Source organism: Pinus tabuliformis, chromosome 4_1 (assembly GCF_031772625.1).
Source record: "Pinus tabuliformis cultivar Carrire ecotype Pingquan chromosome 4_1, CPIR1, whole genome shotgun sequence".
Taxonomy (NCBI): domain Eukaryota; kingdom Viridiplantae; phylum Streptophyta; class Pinopsida; order Pinales; family Pinaceae; genus Pinus; species Pinus tabuliformis.
The window spans coordinates 84,700,912-84,708,178 of record NC_142303.1 but is presented as its reverse complement, the minus strand read 5'-3'; positions in this window follow the sequence as shown (position 1 = coordinate 84,708,178).

Genomic DNA, 7,267 nt, shown 5'->3' with positions numbered 1-7,267 from the left:
AGCCAATTGTGCAGAGTAATGTGTATGTGCATGGTTATCTCCTTATAAATCACACACATTGTGATTTTCAGTGTGAAAAATATGGTCGATGTGCACAGGCCTGATAAGGGTTAACTACACACATCAAGGGAGATTTTCAATTTGAAAACCCTCCCCAAAAAAACCAAATACATGGTAAAATGCAAAATGAAAACCATGAAAATGAAGATCTTGGAGAGTTGATTTACCTGGAGAAGACGACTCGCGATTTCATCCAATGTTTTTCCCACAATCTTCCTCTGAAGTTCTCGGTGAAAAATGAGCTCTATCACTCTCAAAGGGTAAAAAAACAATGGTAAAAAGTTTTTATAGGTTTTTAGGCCTATTAAAATATTATTTTTTGCCTATTATCCCTTAAAATCCAAATTTATAATGTTTTTCACTATATTTTTTAGCAGTGATATGATTTTTGAGTTTAAGTGTGCACATGTTGTTTATGAAAATGAATCATTTTGGCATTGAGTGTATTTTTATCACTTTTTCTAACTCATTAAAAATTATGAAAAAGTGAAATCAAGGAGTTCTCTTTACACCCTTTTCAGACTCCCTAAACGCGAAAAGATCTTCGAGCACTTTATTGTTCAAACTCGTAAAAGTAAATGAACAACTGTCTATTTAGTAGAAGTTTACCCCTTTTAAGTACTGAGCTAGAATATTTACGTAAAAGGTATACGTTGATTAGTCATAGTCAATAGAATTATCTCCTACATTATTTTACCCTTTTTCAGGATTGGAGGGACTTAATTTATGAAAAAGGACACTATAGAGTTTCCTTATGTTTTTCTCATGACTCCCTAAAACTAAAAAACACTGAGATTTACTTTCTCTGGTCTCGTTAAAATTTACATTGAAAGAACTGCATGAGTTTTATTTTTGTGTCTTTTCAAATTATTTAAACATGAAAATGACATCAAGTTACCCCTTCACTGGACTCGTCAAATCTAAACAATGCAGTACTCATTAAGCATGACGAAATCGAACTACTCCTTCTTAGGATTGGTTAAAAAAACTTCGAAGGACACATCAGGAGGATGAGCTTATAGGACAAACATATGTTATCCTCCTCAATCTTGTAAAAAATAAAGAGGTACTTTCTAGTAATGGTGGGGTAGAAGTGAGAAATAACTTTTTTTTTCATTTTATAAAAGGTAGTATGTCGCTCTTGATCATGACACTCCGTCACTTTTTATGTCCAGGTTAGGAAATACATTTGTCTCCTAATTGAACATACCTAATTGAAAGTCTTCAGTTGGTTTTGGGAATTCTATTTTTGAGTCAAATCCTACCAAGTCACCATGTTGTGTCTATGATATGTTCAATAGAAGTCCAACCTCAGTCAAATTACTTTGCCATTCAGAGCCTTCAGTTGCATCGACCATCCCTGAGTCAGTCCTGGATTACTACAAACTGCTATTCTTCAAAACTTGACATGTGTTTCGTGTTGTAGGCCCTCCTACAATGGGTCGCTTCCTATCGACTTCAACTCACTATCTCGGAAGTTGATCTAGAAACCTTCAGTACCTATGAGCTTACATGCCTTAATGGCAGGTTTCTCACCTTCAACGACAAGTTCTCATCATTGAAATTACTTCGAATGATTCTATGAGTGTTCGACATTAGCACATCTATTCACACTTCATAGATTGTACTGGAAGTACCTTGAGAGCCATTGCCATTAATGGTGGTTTCTCTCGCACTTGTTAACCGTTCACATCATTGATTGGTAACCAAGTGGTTTCTACCATGTTCAACTATGAGACATTCACTCACATAGCTATATTCGTACTATGGATCAAGAGATGGAGATCAATACCCTAGATCTAGTTTCATACATCCAGGCTACAAGGAGTTATTAAATATTCATGGTTGTAAATATAGATCCATTAATGGTTGCGTCCATACTATGTCCTCTATTGACATGGATCTTCATATGCATTTCTGTACTAGTTCTTTGATACATTTATACCCTGAGTATGGGAATGCCTACCTCAACGATAATTATATATTGCATTGTAACGTTAGTTTGATTTTTTCAGGTCTCCAATTGCAGTCTCCAACCCAAACTTTGGCATGATAAAGAACTTCAGTCATCAAATCTCCCTTATGACTTTTCACTTTAGGGGGTAATCTGTTACATGCCATTTTGTCGCATTAGGCAAATGACTATCGGTTTGGATATTTAGCTATCCATAAATGTGTCCCAAAGCATTCCCCTACAAAGTTAGATTCCAAATTATCCCAAAGAAGGTGGAATTCCTGGATCTAATGGTTCAAAACCCTATTTTTGTATTCCTACGCAGTTCCCTAGTCAATTTTTGTGCATATGCAAAAGAGTCCATTAGGAACCGTACATAAGTACACACTGTGACCTACAAACATGACTTAACACATGTAAAAATAAAAAGTAAAGTCTCGAAGCATTTTTAGTTGTATCTATTCCAACTAACAAGCTTCAAATGGTTGCTTATTCAGCCGTGATCCCTCGCATCGTGGAGAAAATCCCTCTCTTTGTGGAACCCCTATCCCACCATTAGTGGACCTCATCCCTTGGAAAATGGATCCCAAACTTCCCACTCTTGGCCTATAAAGCTAACCCAGGCTTGAGGTTTGAAAATGACTATTGGAAGTAGGTTTATGCTGCAAGAATAAGGTTGGAAGGCTATTCATTCAAGGAGAGGGTTGGAGATTGTGGGAAGGGACTTACAACATCAAGGCTTTATGGTTGTAAGACCATTCTCCATTTTATTAATACAAAGGCAATTGTTCTTTCTCAATTACATCTTTGTTGATACAATTTGTAGGATTCCTTGATCACCTACATAGATTGTGATTTCATATTCATCAGTTTATGATACGTGATTGGATTAATTAGTTCATTTACCTCTTATGCTAGACTCTAGATGCTTTGATCTTGTGTATGTTTCTATCTATGCATATCGTCGTTAGGACAACGCAGAGAAGTTCTAGGAAGTGATGGGAAGATCTCTGAAGCATTGAGGAGGAGCAGGTGATCGAAAGCTCTGGAGGGGGCTTCATAAATCATTTCAACTAAATGGTAAGTGGCCTTTATCATAGTATTTGTTTTAGTCAATCATAGTCTAGAGAAAGGTAGCAGTTCCTAGTTGTTTGTTACTAAATTTCTCTGGAGTCTAGGGAAATCGCTCTTATCCGTAAGAGGGATAAGTCCACATAACAGAGAGGCAATGGACATGGGATTTACTCTAGCTCAGGTTCAGACAGGTACCATGGTCAACATCACTATCATCCTTACAGGAGGAGTGACAAGGGATATTTTATGGATGAGTTCAAGAAAGCCAAGCCACCTACATTTGAAGGAGAAATGAAGAGTCATAAGATGCAAAAGCTTGGTTGCTGGGATGAATAAGTTCTTCAGATTGCATGACTATTCAAAGAACATGAAAGTGAGGATAGCTACCTTCATTCTTAAAGGTAAAGAATAAATTTGGTGGGAAGACGTGAAGACTACTAGAGGCATTTGGGAAGAGGAGTTGAATTGGAGGGAGTTTGAAAGACATTTCAAGAAGAAGTATATATCTGAGAGATACTGTGATGACAGGGTGAAGGAGTTCTATGAGTTGAAGATGGGGTCTATGACTGATGAGGAGTATACTAGAAAAATCTTGGAGTTGTTGAGGTATGTGCCTTATTTTAAGGAGGATAAAGTGAAGATTCAGAGATTCATTAGTGGGTTCCTGGTAGCATTCAAAGATAAGATCAAGTTTGATGAGCCTAGATCGTTGGAGGAAGCCATCAAAAAGTTGAAACACTATTATAAGCAATTGAACCATAAGACATAGTCTCAGTAAGGGTTGAAAGGGAAAGAAAAATCTAAGGGCAAGTGGCCACCGAAGCGAACAAGACCTCAGGATGCAGGTGAGAAAGAGAATATGGTTCCTTACAAGAAGTTTAATGTAGTTGGATAGGTTCTTATTTCTATAATTTTGTAATCCAATGTCTTCATTTTCTTCATCGTAGTGTTATTTAACATTGATTTTTAGAAGAAGAATGTGTATGCGTCGTTGCGCACTTTGGTAGGAAAGGGGGTTAAGATTGTGGAAAAATAGGGAAAGTTTGTTACAATAAGCCCCATCTACATCAATTTGCATCATAGGTAGGCTACAATTTTGTATATTTTTACTGTATATTCAATAGCTATGTGATATGCTAAAACAAAAGACAAGAATCTACTCTACTCTTCAGTGGAAACAAAAATTGATCGATGGAAACACTAAGCAGAAAAGGAAGAATTTGAATTGCACATAACACAATATTTTACTAGGGAAAGCAACTTCTCCAAACCTCGACTATCTATATTGCATTAACCATAAGATCTGAGAAGTAAATACAATTCTTTTTCAACCCGAACAATCTCTGCACAAGCACAAACTATCTCACTGCTTCACAAACCAACTCAAGCAAGCACTTAGCCAAATTTTTTATCTGCCAAGACCCAACTTCCTTACGCAATCCTAAGGAAATTATCCCATATTTAATTGGGAAATTCCTCACTCATAATTGTGCAATCCATCATAGACCTTCTACTAATTTCATGCACCAGTACAACTCCGAAAATTATACAACTGATAGTACATTGTCCCTAAACTCTAATCTCAACTGGATCTTCCTCTGAACTGACATGCATGAGCTATTTTTGAGTGAATTATCAATTATCTAATTGATCACTGCATGTGAATTAAATCCAATTTAATTCACTTGACCACTCACTAGTTCCTCCAACAGTTAGAACTAGTTTAACTGAATTTAACTCAGTTAAACTGAATTAAATAATTACAACTCAATAAGAACTCAACCTGGGCCCCTAAAATTTAGGGATCACTCTACATGACTCTATATAGACTTCCAACTCGAATTTATTGAGCCAACTAAGTCAACTTAACTTAGTTAACTGCTACAAGCTGCTATGAGAATAGAATTACAATTTAATTCCTAATTTAATTCAAGAACAAATTAAATTAGAATTTTCTTGATGCTATTTTTAACATTTCTTGTTGCTATTTTCAACACTCCCTCTCAACAAGAAAGGAATTCAACTCTATCCCGATCTGGTACCTTTGGAATTTTTTGCATGCAACACTCTCTCTAGTATTGTTGCTACTACAACTTCTGAAACTGAAAAAACATACAAACTAAATCAATATGATGCATCTATCACCAGAGTCTCTAACTGCTACTAGCTATAACAATTTCTATTGAAAACTCCGCGCTACTACTGACTCTGCATTGTACAATCTGCATTGTTGCCAACTTTGCCTTGCACTCCTCATTATCTGACTATTGTTATTCTCTACCTCTGTCACTCTAACATCTTACTGCATCAACCACCACTAATCCATCCTGCTACTGTGTATTGTGGGCTCTTGTGGCAAGGTAATGATCCTTGAGACAAACCATCTCAATGGACCCTGCCCAAATTTCAGCAATCTTGGGACTATTACTTCACATTTCCCCACCTCTCACCTAGAGGTATGGATGCATGTGCTCCCTCTGCCTACTTGGCTCGAAATTCCCCCCTACTGGAGGTCTTTGCTTGAGTGGATGCCTCCACTTGGTCTCCTCTCTGATTCTCCAATTGTGGTTTCTCCACAACTTTCTGAGGCCGCATATTGAGAGGTAATTCATGCTCCCTCTAAACCACCAAGTCTCTAACCTTTGCCTTTCTCCTCAAGGATTGGCATGCATCTTGTACCTCAAGAGCATACATGTTCTTGACTCACACACCGATCTGTTTATCCTGTCCCGTGGCGATGTGTCTAAGGAAAACTTTTCCTTTGCTAAAAATCACATCGTAGCCATGGTCTTCCAATACCGCAATGGAAACAAGATTCTTTGTTGGGTCCCTATAATACTAGTGATTACCCCATTACTATTTTAGTTATACCCCTTATTTATATTGTTGTGCCCCCATTACCCCCATATTGTTATTAATGTGCCCATAGAATCCCTCTATTGTTATTTTTGTGGCTTTATATTATTATTGTTAGGTCGGCTGGATTATATTGTGACTCCATAGACTCCTATATATAGAAAGGAGGTTTTGTCATTTGTATCATCCAAGAATTGCTCATTTATGTAATGTAAAGGAGGTTGCCCCCTCGAAGAGGCTGAATTCTAAGGCGTGGATCTCTCTTTTCTATCTTTTTGTGAGCTGGTTTCATAACATTTGGTATCAGAGCTTTGGATTCTAGGGTTTCGCTGCTCCAAACAGGTCATCGTGGAATTTTCGCTATAACCTTTTTTCTGTGACGTTTCAGAAGTCGCAAAAAAAACCCTTTTGAGAAGAAATTGCGCTGAACCTTGGGTCCGAATTTCAGAGCTTTTAACGTGATATTGTCGGAGATATGATCTCAGGAAGTTGGTCTTTTTGCAGAGTCCTGAATTACACTCAAAACAGGTGACCTGGGGAAAATCGTCATAACTTTCTTTCTGAGAATCGGATTGAAATTTCGTAAGAAGGTACAGAAATAGGACGGACTGTAGTTTTCTTTTATATATTTTTCAGAGTCAAAGGTTGAAACAGTGACACGTGGCACTTCATACAAGTTCGCTCTACTGAACTAGTCTATAATCAGGTCACTGCGGGAGATTGGGCATAACTCTTTCTTGGAGAATCCAATTTGGTTCAGACTAGTGGCATTGAAAAGAGGACATAGAAGGCTACTACAGGTCACAATTTCAGAATTGGATGATTCGAAATTACAGAGATACATCAGATTCAATATCAGGCTTCTACAAAGTAAAAAAAAGGTGTGTAGTTTTTATTTTTTATTTTTGCATAAGCTTGGTTTGAAGGAATTCAAAGGGCATAGTAAAGCATTATTATCGGTAACTGATGCCCCGAGGAAAGAAAATGCAAACACCTAGTAAGGAACCTGAAAGATCTAGCATGACTCATGAAGAGAGGAAGAAATGCAACATGATATATCAAAATTACAAGACCAAGTGCAAAAACTGTCCTTGCACAAAAGGGAACAGAATCTAAGATGGATGGTTTAAAGAAAGGTGTAGAAGCTAAGATGGGACTATTTAAAGAAAGGCGTAGAGCTAAGATGATTGACGTGGAAGCTAAGATGGATGATTTTGAAGATAGATTTGAAGACAGACATGGACGAATTGAAGATAAATATGAATAAGTTGCTACAAGAAATCGTCCCTAAGGGTGAAAGGGTACTAAAGGAAACTCATGATG